Source organism: Macaca mulatta, chromosome 5, assembly GCF_049350105.2.
Source record: "Macaca mulatta isolate MMU2019108-1 chromosome 5, T2T-MMU8v2.0, whole genome shotgun sequence".
Taxonomy (NCBI): Eukaryota; Metazoa; Chordata; class Mammalia; order Primates; family Cercopithecidae; genus Macaca; species Macaca mulatta.
The window spans coordinates 18,966,393-18,987,202 of NC_133410.1; the positions used below are offsets into that span (position 1 = coordinate 18,966,393).

General features: G+C 37.4%; 1 long non-coding RNA gene across 1 annotated transcript in view; it reads left to right on the top strand.

Moving 5' to 3' along the window:
- LOC144340898 (uncharacterized) overlaps positions 1-17,768 on the top strand; it is a 445,262-nt gene extending 427,494 nt beyond the window's left edge. The window contains exons 4-5 of the long non-coding RNA XR_013417442.1: positions 15,907-15,994; positions 17,647-17,768. This is a non-coding gene — a long non-coding RNA (uncharacterized LOC144340898). The remainder of the gene's footprint in view (positions 1-15,906; positions 15,995-17,646) is intronic.
- The last annotated feature ends 3,042 nt before the right edge of the window (positions 17,769-20,810 follow it).

A 20,810-nucleotide genomic window follows, 5' to 3' on the forward strand; every position in this document is an offset into this window, starting at 1 on the left:
TCCTTAATATACTAGATTCCTAATTCCTTGACTCAACGAAGTACCAAAAACGGAGTGACTTAAAACAATAGACATTCATTGTTTCTTAATTCTGAAGGCTGAAAGCCTGAAATTCAGCTGTCTGCAGGGCAGTGCTCTTCCTTGTATCTTCCAGCTGCTAATATGTGCCAGCAATACACATACCAGTTCTCTTGGCTTGCAGGTGCTTCACTCCAGTCACATGGCTGCCTTCTCTGTGTGTGTCTTCACATCTTTTTCCTCTGTGCATATTTGTTTCTGTGTCCAAAATTCACCTTACTAATAGACACCTGTCATATTGGATTAGGGCTCACACTAATTACTTCATTTTAAATCAGTTACCTCTATAAAGACCCTATGCTCAAATGAAGTCACATTCTGCTAACCTCTTTGGTGAGAATCCTTCCATGCAATCCTTACCACTAGCTTAAGTATATAAAGCTACTCAGTATAAGATCGATAATGTAATCCAATCTGTCTCACTTGGAAAGATGCTATAAAACTATAACATTTGGAATGCTCATGATTATTTTAACAAGTTACACTACAAATCTGGAAGGGAAGGGGGAGGACTGATTCTTCGGTCCGCAGTTCTCACTCATTCCAGATTTCCTCGATCCCAACGACTTTTTCTTACACTTCTCATGTTTCCTAACCTAAAGGCAGATACAAAATGCTATTTCTCCATATCTATGTTTTTGAATGGTGCCCTGAGTTCCTTGAAAGAAACCTATGTTATAGGTTTCTTATAAATCTAATGCATTTATAAAAATATAAATATAGGCTGGTCAAGGTCCAAGCCATACCCAAACTAAGTGATGAGTGACACTAATGACTGTCCTCAGAGAAAAACCATACCAGGGAGATAGTATAGTATGGTGATTATCATTGAACTTCGGGATAGGATTGCCTGGGTTTATATCCCTACTAGTTTAGTTACAGGATATGTAAGTGTAGGCAATTAATTAACTATTAATTAACCTATGTGCCTCAGTTTTCTCATATGTAAAATATCAGTAACAATAGTACCCAATTTAGAGAACTTGAAAGGATTAAAAAGGTAACTCATTAAAAAGGATTCACTTCCTACTGCATTATAATGGCTGAATAATTTTTAACATTTATTATCATTCTGAGGGTGAGGAGATGAAACTTGAAATGGTTATGGTTTTTCTCTCTCATTCTTTTTCTAGCTACCTCCATCCTTACAAAACACAAGACACATGCACAGGCACATGCACAGAAACACACACAGAATATTTGCTGGCCTTATTGGTGAGACTTCTCTTCCCTACCATCTTCATCACCATCTCCAAATCTCCAACTCTATTAGCAATTTCGGCTGGAATTAGTCATTTAACTATTGTAGAAGGAAATAAGCGAGTAGTATGAAAACTCATGAGACCTTCTTGGTCACAATCAAGTTCTCCATTAAAATTTTGACCAGAAAGTGCCATTCTAAGATGTGGGATGTGTGCCTAGTTTTTTTAAAAAACTGATACTTGTATTTCCTCTGTGACCATTATTTCTTGTATATAATTCTTGCTCTAGCCACAAGGATCTTCTTTGTGCCTTGAAGTGTCTTTATTATTATCATTCATTGTAGCAATTCATTATTTGCAGGGTATTGATCTATATTTTTCCAGCTAAAAATTAAAACTCCTGGGTTTCTAAAGCCCTCTAAGCTAAACTAGATGCATTTCAAGGAACAAATCAGCTTCATAAATGATGTATAGGCCATACAAAGTTCACTAAACCACCCAATGTTATGACCAGAGACATTCAAACTGCAAACTCAAAAAAGAACTTGGATTTTTCATGCTGCAAATAGTTTTTTCCACCATGTCATAACAAAATTCCATATTATAATAAGACTCTCACCTCTCCTGATGTCTACCTTTTCTGTTTGACAACATCATGGTGTAATTAGGATTTTGCAATCAATTTCTTCTTTTCATAACAAAACCTAACCTGAGAAATTTTTTAATATCCACTTTGATAAAAGAAAAATTCAGCCAAGTTAAATAGAAAGGAGTTTAATTGAGTGATGAATGATTAGGGAATCCGGCAGCCCCCAGAATCACAGCAGATTCAGAGACTCCAGCGCACCACGTGGTGGAAGAAGATTTATAGACAAAAAAGGGAAATGACGTACAGAAATGGGAAGTGAGGTACAGAATGGCTGGATTGGTTACCGCTCAGCATATGCCTTATCTGAACACAGTTTGAACTCTCAGCAGTGTATGAATGGTTGAAGTATGGCTGCTGGGATTTGTCAAAACTCAGCTATTGTTACAGGCACATACTCCTATGTTACGTTTTCCATCTCGTCTACTATTAAGCTAGATTACAGTTCATCCACAGCGACTCAAATGTAGAAGTACAGAGTCCTTCTCAGACCATGTTTAGTTTGCTTTAACAACTTGTTAAATAAATGTTTGTACCGCTGCTGATACTACATTACCTGGATAAAATACTCTCGAAAAGTTGAGAATCATATGTACTAATAAGAAAAAAAATAAGTAATAAAAATGAGAAAATAGGCCACATGTTTTCAACAGGTCTCACCTAAATCCCAAGGATCATTGATTCATTCAATTGCTTTACTTTAAGCCTAGGTTCATGGCCCAAAACCATTGTGAAACCTGGAATTGACATATTACTATTAATTTTACTTTGTATTTTGTTTCTATTACTTGTTTAATTCTTGAAGAACACAGCTTCTAACAAAATAGTACTGGCCCAGCACATTCTGATGATAGCACAAGACTATGGAATGACCAAAATGGAACTTAATAGTAGACTCAGGGCAAACTAAGCCTGAGAGCCACTCCCTTCAAACCTCCCTTGTTGCTCAAATGTGACCAGTTTGACACTGACTCCTAGTTCCCAATCACTCCGCCAAATTGAGACGTGATCAACAATTGGAGCACGTTCATCCTGGCACTGAGGAACAACAAAACCTAACTAGAAGATGACTGGTCAGTGATGCTTTTGAAGAAAGGTCTTGATCAAAAAGGGGAAATGGGCTGGGCATGGTGGCTCATGGCTCTAATCCCAGGACTTTGGGAAGCCAAAAGGGGTGGATCACTTGAGGGCAGGAGTTTGAGACCAGCCTGGCCAACATGGTGAAACCACATCTCTACGAAAAATACAATAATTAGTCAGGTGTGGTGGTGCATGCCTATAGTCCCAGCTACTCGGGAGGCTGAGGCGGGAGAATCGCTTGAACCTAGGAAGTGGAGGTTGCAGTCAGCAGAGATTGTGCCACTGCACTCCAGCCTGGATGACAGCGTGAGACTGTCTCAAAAAAAGTGGGGAGGGAAATGTAAAATTTTTAGAATCAAAATAAAGCGACCAATATTAAAAAAGAAAAAAACCTGACAAATAGAATAGAGCCAGAAAATGCCATGAAGAGAGGGTTCTCAGGCTTGTATAACAAAAATATCACAAACGACTCTGCAAATGCCACAACCTTGCACAAAGGCCATCACAACCTTACACAAAAAATACTTCTGCAAAGACATTTGCCCAGCAACTGCCTGTCCAGGTGCGAACTGGCATCACCCTTACTATTGATCTTTGTAGCCAAGGATATTTCTTTCAAAACAATTATAAACAATTATATAATCCTCCTTATTTTTTTCCTTTTAAAATCTTTGTCCTTTTCCTTCCTGAATACAAACATGGTTTACTAAATCTGCTCCCTTGTTCTTTTAGAGAGTTTTTCTCTATTTTCTATTTAGGTTGACAGATAAACTTTACTTGTTTTATTCACAGCTGAGGAAATAAGACTCAGAGAATGTATGTATCTTGCACCAAATCACACTGCAGGTAGAAAGGGGAGTAAGAAATGAAAGTGAAATCCATACAAAACCACAGTTCATATTCTTGGCACTACTTCACAGTGTTTCAACTGGACCATTAAATAATACATGAACACAAAATGCTCAGGCCTTAGAGAGAGTGTAACCATCATGGAAGCCATAAGTCTCATTTAAAAATTAGCGATTTGGCAGTTGGACCGCCTGGGTTCTAATCACTAGCTAATTTTATGACTTAGGGTAACATACTTAGCCAAGCCTCATTTATATAAAATGAAGGTGATGATACCCACCTTATAGGGTAAACATGAAGACTAACTGATATATATGTTACATATGATTATGTGATTTTATATATATACATATGTGTTTAATTTAAAACATAAATAGTAGATATAATCTCCTTAGCTCTACAAATAAGAAAAACTACTTACTAAACATTTAGATACAATTTTTATTTTAATAACACAAACAGCTTGCTAGGCTACTCTTAACTTCTTACAGAATGAAAATGAGTATGTCACCTTTCACACTTTAATACTGAAAGAACTTAATGAAACTACAGAAAAAAATAAATTTGAGAATACTCTTTGTCTTTAATATAAAACCAGATATTAAAAACAACATTTATACCTTTAGCATCCTTTTGAAAAAAAATGGCAATCTAAATGTGTGAATGTAGCTGACAACAAAAAGTTGGCATTGATGTTTCTGTAAGTGGGTTATCTGAAACTGCCTGGAGATAAGAGATAAAAAAGTCTGTGTGTTTTACTGAGATAAATACAGAAGTTTTCCTAATTTATCGAACATAGGTTTCAGATTATCAAGGTTCATGCTCTGCCGTGAGAAAAAAAAATGGCACATTTGTTTTGTGTAAGGTTTTAATAGATGATTAGATTATCATGCACATCATTTTCCACTCAGCAACTGGGTCCTGAACAGAATTTACTGAAAAGAGTAATCTGTGTTTCAGTGGGAAAAGATAATTTCAATGCTATGGTTTGAATAAGTACCTTTCAAAATTTGCGTGTTTTCAAAGTGATTGTATTTAGAGGTGTGGTCTCGGGAGGTGATTGGGTCATGAGGTCTCTGCCATCATGAAAGGGATTAGGTGCCCCTACAACAAAAGCTGGGCAGACAGAGTTCGCCCCTTTTTATCCTTCTGCTTCCCACCACACAAGGACCCAGCTTTCCTCCCGGTGGGAGGAGGATGCATCAAGGCGCCACCTTGAAAGCGAAGAGCAGCCTTCGCCACATGCTGGCCCCTTGATCTCAGACTTCCCAGCATACAAAACTGTGAGAAATAGATTTCTTTTCTTTATACGTTACCCACTCTATGTTATTTGGTATAGTAGTGCAAAGTAAGGCATCCATCATGTTAATAGGAAGGAAAAGGTAGAGTAATTGTTACAGGCATTTTGGAATTACTTTTCTTGAGTAACCACTTGAACTACTGAGAGAAGATTGACAGAAAGGCTACACCAATGCTCCTTTTGTGTCAATGATCAAAAGAAATTGACATTCCACTGAACACATTATTTTATCCAACAAGGTTAAAACTAAACCCAAAGGACTGCTATTTTTGACTAAGGAGAAATTCTTTCAGGAGGCAATTGTTTAAATGTATATGACCCTCTGAGCATACGGCACTTCCATATAACCCTTTCCTCAGAATATTTTTACCTGAACTGGTTCTATATGATTTTGTGTCCATTTTCATTATTTGAAATAATGACTCCATTCCAGGCAAAGTATGGTATATCTACTATGTAGAAAAACAAGGCCCCGGTGTGTGATGTTCCCCTTCCCGAGTCCAAGTGATCTCATTGTTCAGTTCCCACCTATGAGTGAGAACACACGGTGTTTGGTTTTCTGTTCTTGTGATAGTTTGCTAAGAATGATGGTTTCCAGCTGCATCCATGTCCCTATGAAGGACAAAAACTCATCCTTTTTTATGGCTGCATAGTATTCCATGGTGTATATGTGCCACATTTTCTTAATCCAGTCTGTCACTGATGGACATTTGGGTTGATTCTAAGTCTTTGCTATTGTGAATAGTGCCGCAATAAACATACGTGTGCATGTGTCTTTATAGCAGCATGATTTATAATCCTTTGGGTATATACCCAGTAATGGGATGGCTGGGTCATATGGTACATCTAGTTCTAGATCCTTGCGGGGCCTATCATGGGGAAGGGGGGGGGAGGGGGGAGGGGGGAGGGATTGCATTGGGAGTTATACCTGATGTAAATGACGAGTTGATGGGTGCTGACGAGTTGATGGGTGCAGCACAGCAACATGGCACAAGTATACATATGTAACAAACCTGCACGTTATGCACATGTACCCTAGAACTTAAAGTATAATAATAATAATAAAAAAAGAAAGAAAAAAAGAAAAAAAAAAGGAAAACAAGGAAGAAAATAATGTCTATAGCTACTAAAACATTACTGATATTTCCTGAGAATGCAAGACTTACAAATGTTGAGAAATTCACAGGTTATAAACTACATACACTTTTATAGACCCTTTGAAGAAAAGCTCAATTAAGTGTAAACCTTGTTGCAACATTTCTTTGGGGGAAATGGATAGATTATGTTCATTTTGCTAAACTCATTCTGCTTAAAACATTATTTTGGGGAACTATCTGTGTTCTTGGTTTCACAAATGTGAACTCATTAGCCAAGTTCAGACATAGACCCACACATTTACCTTCACGCATTTTCTTTTTCCCCTAATAATGACATTTCTCTTGCTCTAGTAATTTTGACTGTGTCGAGAATGTATGCTGGAAAATAAACTCTGAATTGAAAGTGCAGGAACCTGACTTGAAGCAGTCACACTAATTCTCATTTCTACCTCTTGTTTATTTTATCCTGATATCAAAATTTTGAAGTCAACTTTTACAAAATGGATGGTGCAGTCTAAATTTTATGTTCCAGATCCCAGGGATATAGAATAATGTAAGGACAGCAAGAGAAAGGGTCAAGAGTTTTGGTTTTCAGTTGGAATATTTAGATGGAGAGAATCATTTCCAAATGGTCTCTAATAGTCAACAGGTCAAAACTGGAAAATTTTTCAACTCATTTCCCACTCCAAAGTTCCATGAAATATATACCTATTACATGGAAGAAGAAGTTGATCCAAGCTGATTTTTGAGTTAAGCTTTTCTTGCAAATGCTATATCTTAAATATGTTCTAAATGCACTTCATTATTTACTTATTTATTAGAGATAGGCTCTTGCTCTGTCATGCAGACTGGAATGCAGCAGCATAATCATCGCTCACTGCAGCCTGGACACTCTGGACTCAAGTGATCCTCCCATCTCAGCCTCTTGAGTCACTGGGATTACTGGCGTAAGCCACTGCACTGAGCCACTTTACATTTTTGTGTTCAGAATGTTACCATAGATGACTGGAGGCAGAGTAGTCCCCACAATACAGACTGCATAGTCTTAGGTGGCTACTTAAACACTGGTTTGTTGTCTCCAAGAGATGAAGGCCATTTAAATTTGAATATTAATTTTCACGCCATTTCAGATTTTTAGAATTCATCAGAAAGCAAATAATTATATGCTCAGATACATATGACACAGTCAGTCTTATTCATTGTCCCCTCACAAAACTATAGCCCATGATAAACAGACAATTTTGTTTATTTCTTCAGCCTGGTTTGCACAAGTCTTACAGTCTTTTAAGCAATCTTGATCCATATAATCACTATGTGACTGCTATCTCAGGAACACTCTTGAAATTCTGGTTTTCATCCAGCACAAATATCCAGTAAAAACTTAGTGGAAAGTTCATATTTCAACTCTGAGCTGAAAAATTTTCCTGGTACAAAAGTACAGCAGGTATGGAGGTGTGTTCTCAGAACTCTCTTCAAGAGAGCCTACTCTGAGTAGCATAGTTGAATGACAGCTCCCATCTATAGCCACTTTGATCATTCACTTCAAGGCCTCACATCTCCTGGCGGCTCCCAACTGATGACTGAGTGTAGTAGGCTGCTAGGGCTGCCCCATTTGTTTCTGAAGTGGAAACATTTGTAACTTTGGCTCAAAGACTCCGTGTTAGACTTGTGGAGCCTTTCTCAGAACTTTACGGCAATCAGAGGCTCTTCTTACCCAATCTTCCTTTCTTCCTCTCTCCTTTCTCAGGTGTAAGAACAACATGGCAGTCTGAAGGCTCTGCCTTCTAACTCTTTCTCCCTCTCCTGTTGTCATTCACAGGAGTTGTCTAAATTTCTATCACTATTTACTGTTATTATTTGGTGATAAACCTATTTTAATAAATCTCTTGCACACTTAATCATGTCTTGGCATCTACATCTTAGAGGACCCAAGCCAACACAGAAAGTGAGCATTGAAAGCTTTTATTCTATTCAAGAGAATTTCTTCAGTTCAACAATATTACATGACTAGTTGTAAATTTAAAATAATCAGAAAACATATGGTCTGAAGTTCAACTGTTTTTCCTCAAGGAAAGCATCAAAATAAAGACATTCATGTATTCCCTCATCTATTAATCCATTCATTCAATAAAAAAAAATGGTCATTAAAACAGACATGGCTCATACACAACAGATGAAGTGCTGTACCAGAATAAGATGGCCTTAGTCATCATAAAGCTTACAGTCTAATGTAGCAAGTCTTAAATATTTTGTTGTTGTTTTTTATGGGCCTCTTGGGGTGTGATAAATGCTATGGACACGGTCCCCAGAAAATTCATATGCACATAGGCATATAAGAACATTCTGAGGATGGACACAGTGGCTCATGCTTATAATCCCAGCACTTTGGGAGGCTGAGGCAGGAGGATCACTTGAAGCCGGGAGTTCAATACCAGCCTGGGCAAAAAAGCAAGACCACATCTGTACAAATCATGTTTTAAAAAACAAGGCTGGTGTAGCAGTGTGCACCTGTAGTCCCAGCTGCTTGAGAGGCTGATGAGAGAGGATCGCTTGAGCCAAGGATGTTGATGCTGCAGGGAGCTATGACCATGGGAGTGCACACCGGCCTGGGCGACAGAGCGAGATCCTGTCTCAAGAAAAGAACATTCTGTGTAAATACTGGAGATTTCATGAACATAATTCTAACAGCTTGAGTTCCTCCTTTGTCCTGGTTCATGTGGTAATCCAGCTCTAGTAACTACATTCCTGCCATGTTCTTCATACCCAGGTTCCTACTTTCAGTAACTTTACTATAATCCAGATTCTCTCAATCGAGCATAGTCTTTTCTTCCTTCCCATAGAGACTAGAAAACAATCTCTGGAATAGAGCCTGGCTTCTCCAGAATTGTTATTTTGCTTTCTGGGATTTCTCTTCATGACAGACAAGGTATCATTTTTCAACTGTGTAATTCCAGCAGCCTCCTAACCCTTCTCTCCAATATCTCCTTATTCTGTTCTGTCATTCTAAAACCAGATTCTGTTAATGTTCATGAAGCACAGATTTGCACATGACCCTTCTTTTATCAATCAGATTCTCCTGTCCTTGTGCCCATGGAAGAAGGCACATTGAACTCAATCATTATAAACATCCTCCACATAAACTTCATGTTCCAGAGAAACTCTAGTCTTTGCTTGTCATTGAAGACAATGCTCATTTTCTTGCCTCAGTGGTTTCTCTCAACTAAAATGCTTTCTGTCCTCTTTTCTGATGATCTCTGTCCATGTGTTAAGGACTGAATAAAATGCCCACTCTTCCATGGTATACAAGCAAGGGAAGTAATACGAGTTGAAATAAAAGTGGTTAAATGGAAATGGAAAGTAAAGAATTCATGTAAGACCTATTTTAAAGGTAGAAGTAAATGTACTTAGTTTCTGATTATATGAGGATAATATTAAATATTAATAAAAACTGCCAATTTGTAGCACTTACCCTGTATCTACCTCTACAAATTGTGTTCTACATGAATTAGTTATTTTATATAAATATCCTGGACAGGAAGTTGCTATTATTATCCCAGTATATAGATGAGAAAATAGATCCTTACAGACATTAGTAAGCGATTTAAGGTTTCATAGCTTCAAGAATAAAGTTGACATTTTAATTCAGGTATGTCTAACCTATATTATGGTCTTAACCATGAAGATATGACTTGAAGGCTTGTAGCCTGAGGGAATTGGTAAAAAATTGTGAGAGAAATAAGCAAAACAAATTTTCTTTTTAAAATATTTAACTTTGAAACATTTAAATAATATGTAGAAAGAGACATTCACCAGATAATTGCAATCAGAGAAATGGAATTTGGGAAAGGTATTGATGGAGATTCCAAAAACAACGGAAACAAAAACAAATATTGACAAACAGGACCTAATTAAGGAGCTTCTGCATAGAAAAACCAATTATCAACAGAGTAAACAGGCAACCTACAGAATGGGAGAAAATATTTGCAAATTATGTATCTAACTAAGGTCTAACTGCCAGAATCTATAAGAGACGTAAACAAATAAGCAAGCAAAGAAACAAAACAAAAAAATGGGCAGAGGACATGAACAGACATTTCTCAAATGAAGACATATACACCGCCAACAAGCATATGAGAAATGTTCAACGTCACTCATCATTAGATAAACATAAACGAAAACCACAATGAGATACCATCTTACACTAGTCAGAATGACTATCATCAAATAGAAGATAACATTCTGGTGAGGCTGCAGAGAAAACAGAGAGCTTATACACTGTTGGTGGGAATGTAAATTAGTTCAGCCACTGTGGAAAGCAGTTTAGAGATTTCTCAAAGAACTTGAAACAGAACTACCATTCAACCCAAAAATCTCATTACTGGGTGAATACTCAAAAGAATATAAATCATTCTACTATAAAGACACATGCACATGTATGTTCACTGCAGCAGTATTCATAATAGCAAACACATGGAATCAACCTAGATGCCCATCAACAGTGGACTAGATAAAGAAGATGTGGTACAGATACACTATGGACTACTAGGAAGCCATTAAAAAAAAGAATGAAATTGTGTACTTTGCAGCAACGTGGATGGAAATGGAGGCCATTATCCCAAGCAAATTGGTACAGGAGCAGAAAACCAAATACTGCATGTTCTCACTTATGAGTGGGAGCTAAACATGGAGTACAAGTGAACAAAACAGGACACAATAGACACCAGGGCCTACTTGAGAGTGGAGGGTGGGAGAAAGGTGAGGTTAGAAAAACTACCAACAGGTACTATGCTCGTCACCTGGATGATGAAATAATCTGTACACAAAACCCCCACGACACACAACTTACCCATGTTACAAACCTGCACATGCATCCCCTGAACCTAAAATAAAAGTTGGAAAGAAAAAAAAGTTATTTACTTGAAATGAAAGATAAAGTTCTTTTTTTTTTTTTTTTTGAGACGGAGTCTCACGCTGTTGCCCAGGCTGGAGTGCAGTGGCGCGATCTCGGCTCACTGCAAGCTCCGCCTCCCGGGTTCCCGCCATTCTCCTGCCTCAGCCTCCTGAGTAGCTGGGACTACAGGCGCCCGCCACCGCGCCCGGCTAATTTTTTGTATTTTTAGTAGAGACGGGGTTTCACTGTGGTCTCGATCTCCTGACCTTGTGATCCGCCCGCCTCGGCCTCCCAAAGTGCTGGGATTACAGGCTTGAGCCACCGCGCCCAGCCTGAAATGAAAGATAAAGTTCTAAGAGTAGGTGCAGCAACAAATGAGAGACCAATAAAGAAAAGAGAAGGAGGCCAAAGGCTAATATTCCGGAAAAACTTCCATGAATAATGATGAGGAAAAAAATGGAAAAGGAAGACAGGAGAAATTCATGACAGATTCCAGGGCCAATAGTGTCATAATATGGAAGTATGTTGTAATATGGAAATGGTAATATGTTCCAATATGGAAAAAAATTTGACAATCTAAGGTCAGAATATCTTGGAGGTCCCTGAACAAGAGTTACAGTGGAGCAGAAGCAGTTACAGCTGGATGGGAAGAGATTAAGGAGTTATATACGGTAATACCTGGCTTGATGACGGGGATATGTTCTGAGAAATGAGTCGTTAGGTGATTTTGTCATTGTATGAGCATCACAGAGTGTACTTACAGAAACCTAGGGGGTATAGCTTACTACACACTTAGGCTGCCTGGTATAGCCTGTTGCTCCTAAGCTACAAAGAGACACAGAATGTTACTGTACTGAATACCGTAGGCAATTGTAACACAATGGTCAGCACTTTTGTATCTAAACATATCTAAAAATAGAAAAGGTTCAAGAAAAATGCAAGATGAAAAATGTGCACCTGCATGTGGCACTTACCATGAATGGAGCTTGCGGGACTGGATGATGTTCTGAGTGAGTGAATGGTGAGCAACTGTGAGGCCTAGGACATTATTGTACACTACTGTAGATTCTATAAACACTGTGCAATTACACAACATTTACTTTAAAAATTTCTTCAATGATACACTCACTTGCACTTACTGTAAATTTTTTAAAGGCTTTTTGACTCTTTTGTAGTAACACAGCTTAAAACACAATGTACAGCTGTGAATGTGTTTTGTTCTTTATCTTGTTATTCTAGAAGCTCATTCTATTTTTAGTTTTGATGTTTTTTCTCTTTAAACTTTTTGTTAAAAATTAAGACATAAAAACATACATTAGCATCGGCCTATACAGGGTCATGATAAATATCAATATCGCTGTCTTCCACCTCCACATGTTGTCCCACTGGGAGGTCTTCAGGGGCAATAACATACATAGAGCTGTCATCTCCTATGATGACAATGCTTTCTCCTGGAATTCCTCCTGAAGGACCTGCCTGAAGCTGTTTTACAATTAATTTTCATAAGTAGAAGGAATACCCTCTAAAATAATAAAATATATAGTGTAGTAAATACATAAATCAGTAACATACTCATTATTATCAGGTACTTCTATATGACTGGCAGCATAGCAGGTGTGTTCACACCAGCACCACCACAGACACATGAATAATGTTTTAAACTTTGCCATTGGCTGGGTGCGGTGGCTTACGCCTATAATCCCAGCACTTTGGGAGGCCGAGACGGGTGGATCACGAGGTCAGCAGATCGAGACCATCCTGGCTAACACGGTGAAATCCCGTCTCTACTAAAAATACAAAAAATTAACCCGGCATGGTGGCGGGCACCTATAGTCTCAGCAACTCGGGAGGCTGAGGCAGGAGAATGGCAGAGCTTGCAGTGAGCCAAGATCACGGCACTGCACCCCAGCCTGGGAGACAGAGTGAGACTTCGTCTCAAAACAAAAAACAAAACAAAACAAAAAAACCATGCCATTACAATGACTACAATGTCACGGGTCAACAGGAATTTTTTAACATCATTATATTATCATGGGACCACCACTGTATGTGCAGTCTGTCATTGACTGAAACGTGGTTATATGGAACGTGACTGTAGACGATTTGACTTTTGCCAGAGAAGGAAGCTTTTGCTTCATGTGGACTGCTTATTGGAAAAACACTCTTTATGTGTCTTTAAGTAATATCTACTCCCTCTCCAAACGGTGTCCCCCATTCTAAGAGAACTTTCCAGGTAATGGGATGTATCCATGTCTTCACAACTATCTTTCCTGCTCACTGAGTAAAATAGCACATTCTTCTGGGACAGGATTGGTCTTTTCCAATTGAATTATACAGGCTTGAAGTTTTCACCAGTTAGTGTCCAAATGACTATTATTCCACTGAAAATGTTCTTCTACTACTGTCATTTGTCAATTCCAGTACTACTTGAAGGTTACTGTGACTATATATATTACACTAGACTGCAAAGTTTTTGAGGACAGGGACAATGTAATATTATCTCAATACCCATTAACCAGCATAACTATCACAAACACAGACATACACACATACACACACACACACACGCACACACACACACACTCACACACCCCTTCACCTCCAGTACCAAACAGAATACATACACTAGGCATTAAAACATCATTGTTGAATGAACTTATAAATGAATAAGAATGAAGATGAATGAATGAAGAACTTGCTAAGTGACAAAGATAAATAAATACATTTGTGGAGACATAAAGAGAAATTATATTTTATGTAGCAAAGCTATCTGATTAGTACATAGACTAAAGGGATACCTAAAATAAAACAGGTTGTCTAAAGATGAAACCTCTATTGTGAAATATGCTACTTTATATAGTATAAGTATCCAAATAAAGTTGCCTTCGGTTTAGTCCAGTGTAGTCTTTCCTTGGCAGTACATTCATCTACACAATCTTTGAACTACAAAATCTAACATTACACACTTTTAAAAAATTATCTTTCACTGTATTAAAAATGGAAACTCTCTGAATTGGTAAATGTTCTTGACATTATTCTCTTCTTTGGGTAATAGCCTTTGTACATCTGATTTATGATAACATGTATTTCACAACGGATTATTGCATTGCGTCAGCCAGAATAAGCTAGATTAGGTTTTGGTAACAAACTCTAAATCTCATGGGCCTAAAACAACAAAGATTTGTTTCTCACTCATGTTGCATGTCCATCTAGGGCTCTGCTCCTGTGGTCTTTGATTAGGACCTCAGGCCAGTGGACTCTGTTATTGGGTACATCCCACTTAACAGGAAAAGGCACATCGTAAGTCATCCAGGAGCTCTTCTCCAGGAGGTGACACATACTATTGCCACACAGGACTTTTTGACCAAAGCAAGAATCATCTTGTTAGGCAGGAGATATTTCTGTTTCATTTTATATTTTAGAATATTATATTAAAATGAGCTATTTGAAAATTTTCAGTCACCCAACTGGTGTTCTTTGCTTCCTTAATGCAAGGAATATTTTTGGCAAAAAAATAAATTTTTTCTGGCAGCAGCAGAAAAAAAAAATCCCTCATACACCTATTCAGACAGCTAGTATAACATTTACAAAAAAAAAAAAGAAAGAAAAACCCAAACACACAGAAAATAACAAGTTGACAAGGATATGGAGAAATTATTACCCTTAGATCTTCTCGGTGGAAATATCTGCAGTCACTATGATAAAAAGTATAGCGGTTTCTCAAAAACTTAAACATAGCATTACTAAATGATCCAGTAGTTCCACTTTTGGCACACACTACAAAGACTTTAAACCAGGGACTTAAACAGATATTCATACATCAAAATTCATGGCAACATTATTCACAATAGCCAAAAAGGTAGAAATAACTCAAATGCCCATAATGGATGAATGGATAAACAAAATGTGCTGTATACACACAATAGAAATCATTCAGTCTTAAAAAGGAAGAAAATTTGGATGCATGTTACAACCTGGATGAACTCTGAAGATTTTATGCTGAGCAAAATAAGTTGAACACAAAACGACAAATATTGTGTAATTCTACTTACATGAGATGCCTAGAGTAGTCAAATTCACAGAGACAGAAACTAGAAAAAAATGGTTACAAGGGGCTGGGGGAAGGAAGGGAATGAGGAGTTAGTATTTAGTGGGTACAGAATTTCAATTTGGAATAATGAAAAATTTCTAGATACAGTTAGTGCTGATGGTTGTACAACAATATGAAACTACTTAATGCCACTGAATTACACATTTTAAAAATGGTAAATTTTATGTTTTGTGTATGTTATTGCAATAAAAGCAAAAAATTGAGGACAGGAACATTTCTTCTGCTTTCTCTCTGGCCATTTTTTAGGGCCATTTGTAATATTTTATTTCTACATGTACCTGAATTCTGGCTTCCGATAAATGAGGCAGACTCAAGAATTTGCTCCTTGGATACCATTAATAATTCATAGCATACGAAAGACCCAAGAGAGAGATTGGTTCTGATCCATGCTAGTTGGAATAAAGGAGATCCCAATATTAAAAAGATATGACTTTATTCCCAAAATCATGAAACAGATCATACCATTTACACCAACATACTCACAGAGTGAAGGTTTTATTTCCCAATGATTCTCCCTAAAACAACCTCACTATGTATGATCTATGATGTGTGTGTATCTGTCACAAACTTTCAAAGTTAGACTGCAGAATTAGCAAATCTAGGACTACAGGCCTAGTGAGCAAACATCTACGCATTGTTTACTCCATGCCAGACTCAGCACAAAGCCTGCGAGATGAAACACAAGAGGCATGAACACAACCCTTGCCTTTGAGGAACACTTGCACTGATGGCAGAGATGGGTGAGTGAATAACTCATAATAAAAGATGTCTTTGGTGTTGTGGCAGGCCAATTAATTCTGCATGGAAGGGTCAGAAACAGCTACACTGGTAACCTGAGGAAGGTTTAAAAGGGCAAATGGGAATTGGTCAAATGAAAAATGGCCGATGAGATGAAGGGAGTTGGGTTGGCATTACTAGCAGAGGGAACAGTACTAGGAAAGACAGGAAGGCCTTGAAATGCTCTGCATCCCTCCGAGACAGCAAGTCTTCAGCTGTGATTATAAATGGAGAACCTGGTGAAGGTGGCCTGAGATCAATCCAAAGGCAAACCAAGGCTGCAATGTGAAGGTCCTGGAGCAATACAGAATCCTTATGATAATCTAGTTTTTGAAATATCCATGTTGCTCCTCATAAACATCAATGATCTCTGCTCTTTAGATATATTAAAGATGTATAAAAATATCCATAAATCTTCACATGTCCTTATGATGGCTGAAATACAATACTCTCAGAGTTATTGCCAAAATATGTGAAAAATAAAATAGGCTGTATTTATATGCCACATAAAAATATTTAAAATGTAAGCCATTTTCTTAAACAAAGAGATGTCTATTTTTCTTGAATAGAGAGAGACCACAAAAATTTATGAGAAAAAATATATATATATAAAAACAATGAATTCAACACTTAAATTTCATTCTGTGAAGTCCCAAGGGGATGGCTTGGCAGGTTCAAACTCAGATGACCCCAACTTACACAAATAAGCCCTATGCTATATGGACCTAAAAACCTCCACCATCAGGAATTTACACGGTGGAAACTAAATCTCAAACTAAATCTCAACCCCAAATCATCCTCTCCTGAAGTTACCAAATTCCTGTCTCCTGACCACATTTACCACTGAGTTACTGTTGAGTCCAGTGCTGTTTCGGTTGCTAAGGCTACATTGCCTGGCTCTTAAAATATTAACTATAATCTTTAAAAAAAAAAAAAAAAAGGTCATGATCAAAATAGCTGGCTGGCTCAATTGCTTTATATACAGTCTATTCTGCTAAGGAAAGCTAAAGTAGGTATGATAAATTCATGAGAATAGTGGAAAAATTAAAAGAAATCCCAGGATATGCTGATCAGTGACGGAGACATTATGCAAAGATTTTGTAACAGCAATCCACAAATTAATGGTTTTACTATGTCTTCCAAATACTTCTCCCAGCAACAAAATTTCCCTTTGAAATTAAATGTTAACAATAACAGCAATATTTTTAAGTAAAAAGAAAATTTTAACATGAATTTACTGCATTAAAAGTCTTCTTTCATTAAAAAGCAGACTTATAGAATTTTATACATGTGATATTTATTTAAATATTTAGGTTCTTTGAAATATTTTATCTTTAATAACCAAAAAGTCCCTGTGATTTAGAAATCACATATTAAGCACATTTCAAAGGGTTATTGCCACTTATAAGGGCAGTACAAAGAAAAGTTTGCTTATACATAGCTTCTATAAAAATGTGTACCAGGATATTTCTCTCAAGGACTTGCAAATTATTACAATGGAATCTTTCAGCCATAATGTCTTATCTGACAATAAGTATTTCCTGTATTGACAAAAGTTCTGATCTACGTGACATTGGAATGGAATCGCTATAACTTAGTTTTTTGTTTACAACAGATGCTATATGAGTGGGTTGTGGCTACCATAGCAAGACACCATAGACTGGATAGCTTAAACAACAGAAATTTATTTTCTCACAGTTGTGGAGGCCAGAAATCCCCAATAAAGGTGTCAACTGAGTAGGTGAGGGCTTTATTTCTGCTGACAGACAGTCACCTTCTTGCTGAGTTTTTATACGGCCTTTTCTCTGCGGCTCATAGAGAGAGACAGAGAGACCTCTGGTGTTTTTTCCTCTCCTTATTAGGACACCAGTCCTGTATCACTAAGGCTTCATCCTGATGATTCCATTTAGCCAGTAACTATGGGAATTAGGGCTTCAACATACAAATTTAGAGAAATGCGATTCAGTTCATAACAGGTGGTTAACTAGAATTCTGTATGCACATTGTTTTAAGAAAAAGTGACATGAAACCTAAGGATTCTGTTGTAGATTTTCTCATATAAAGAAGAACTTGAGGCAAGTACAGAAATTTTACCTCCCTACCTTCTCATTGGAAAGCAGCTCATAGAGAATACAGCAGTTCTACCCACTATGCCCATATAATTCTTTGAATGCAATATGTATCTGTCACCAAAATCTCCATGCCTGTCTCACCCAGCTTCTCAAACTATGCTACAACTATTGGCGGATCTCACATAATTGAGCAATCTGAATGATGGAATTGTACACTAGTTGAATACAGGACATACTACTTTACATAGCACAGCAAAGTTCTGCCATAACTCTACAAACAGTGCTGAAAAAATAACCAAATATGTGAAATGCAGGGTCATGTTATTGCATAGTTAATAAAATTACTGACTCTTCTCAGCTACCTGAGTGTTTTAGGTTCCTGAGAGCCAAAAGTCAGGTCAGTCATGTCATTTCTGAATTTTGGTGATCAAAGGGTGAATAATCACAGTTTTACTCTATTTCAACTTGATTCTTAGTTAAATTAAAAAAAAAAAAAAGGTTTTTCTATGTGTGCTGTGAGACTGATTCTCATTTAGTATGGATTCATTAACAATTAGGATTCCTTTTTCCCTCTTGGTGAAGCCAATAAGACTGTAGATCGTCAAACTCTGCCTTGTTCTTTTCCTGAATTCCAAAGGTAAAATGCAGTGACGGAAGTAGGGATGCCAATAATGGGGAGGCAAGGAGAAAGCAGCTCCAGGGACAACATCAGGAAGCATGATAGGATGTTGGCTACAAAGCTTGCTTTTTCAGGTTATGTCAGATTTCACATTCTAAATTCATCACTTCCTGGTTAAACCATCTTGAACAAATCACTTTTTGAATCACTTAGCACCATGGCTTTCGCATTTCAAGCCCCAAAGGGTAGGAATTATTATTATTAATGCTATTACCAATGATGCTAACAAAGGAAAGGGTTTTCACTGTTCAAAATGGTTCACGTTTATGAAATATTTATAAATGGTGTTCCATTTAAGAGCAAGTCTGTAGAGATCTTTGGGCAAAAGCTTGTTAAAGAGAATGAATCTAAATATTGTTTGCCATTTGCTCACGTACGCTAACTCTATTAGCCTCAACTATTCCAGGATATTCACTGAAGGCCTAACTCTACGGGAACTGGATTGAAGATAATATTAGAGGACCACAATTTCCCTAGTACTTTACTTAGAATAAGCAACTAGGTCCTCAAAACAATCCCCATTTTCCAGATGACAGTGTTGAGGCTCAGAGAGGTAAGCAAATTGTTTAACTTATTCCAGTTCTCAAGTACACACGCTGAAATATAGCCAACACCTTTGTAAAGATTACAATTGAATATATTCTTGTTCTGGGGTTGCCAGACTTCTTAGGTAAAAAACCAGCCGTTTTACGTTTTGCAAGCCACCTGATCTTTGTCTCAAAGACTCTCAACTCTGCCTCTTGAAGGCAGCTATTTACAAGATATAAATAAACAAATGTGACTGTGTTCCCACAAGACTTTATTTATAAATACGAAGAGTGGGCCGGGTGTGGTGGCTCACACCTGTGATCCCAGCAATTTGGGAGGCCAAGGCAAGTGGATCACTTGAGGTCAGGAGTTGGAGACCAGCCTGGCCAACCTCGTAAAAGCCCATCTCTACCAAAAAATACAAAAATTAGCTGGGCCTGGTGGTGTTTGCCTGTAGTCCCAGCTACTTGGGAGGCTGAGGCTCGAGAATCACTTGAACCTGGCAGGTGGAGGTTGCAGTGAGCCAAGATTGTGCCACTACACTCTATCCTGGGCAACAGAGTGAGAACCTGTCTCAAAAATAATATTAATAATTAAATAAATAAATAATTGAGAGTGGGCAAGATTTAACTTACGAACTGCAGTTTGCTGACCCCTGTTCTAGTTAGAGTTATAACTTAATTTTCACAATAGTTAAACGTTCAGGACTATTGTGCTCATTGTGTCTCCCCAACAGAATGTTTTGAATTTTAATTTCCTAATTCATAGTAAAAGCCTCTTCCGACAGTCTATTAAAAAATTATGTTTTACTGTTTATCTTTAGCCTAAGATGTATGTTGAGACACACAAATATATTTTAGACAGGTCATCGCAGTAGATAACATATAGTCAATGAACAAATGAATATATAACTAAAGAAATAAATTATTGGTGTATATGGAGTCAGAACATCTTTACCAGAATCTGCCTCCTGTTTAGATAGATGTGTCAGATATTTATCAAAGGTCTCCTATATGTGAGGCGTTCTGCTAAGAAGTGGAGTTGTATGAAAGAATAAGACACAATCTTTCCTTCCAAATGACTTAACTCTGGGAGACAAATCAATGACACAAGTGTAAGTATTACATTTATGAAAGTTATGTCAACTTTTTCAGAGTACTCAGATATAGTAAATGGATTAGTCCAGAAATATTCTCAAATACAGCTTCCTACAGTACCAATCCATATGGTACTACTATTCAAGAAGTGCAAGAATCTCTCCTCACACAGCAAAATCACAGTATGTCTACATTTAGCCTGGATTGAATTGATATCAGGATGATCAAAATTAGAAACATGATTCCATATTGGATATTATTTTTGCCATTTCCTTATTTTATTTTTTTTTAAACAAGTGATACTCTTCTCAAATTTAATATTGGTTCCTTAACCCCAACATTATTTTGGAAGTGAATTACATAAATTCTATCCTTTGCAGCCCCTATGCTTTATTCTTTATCC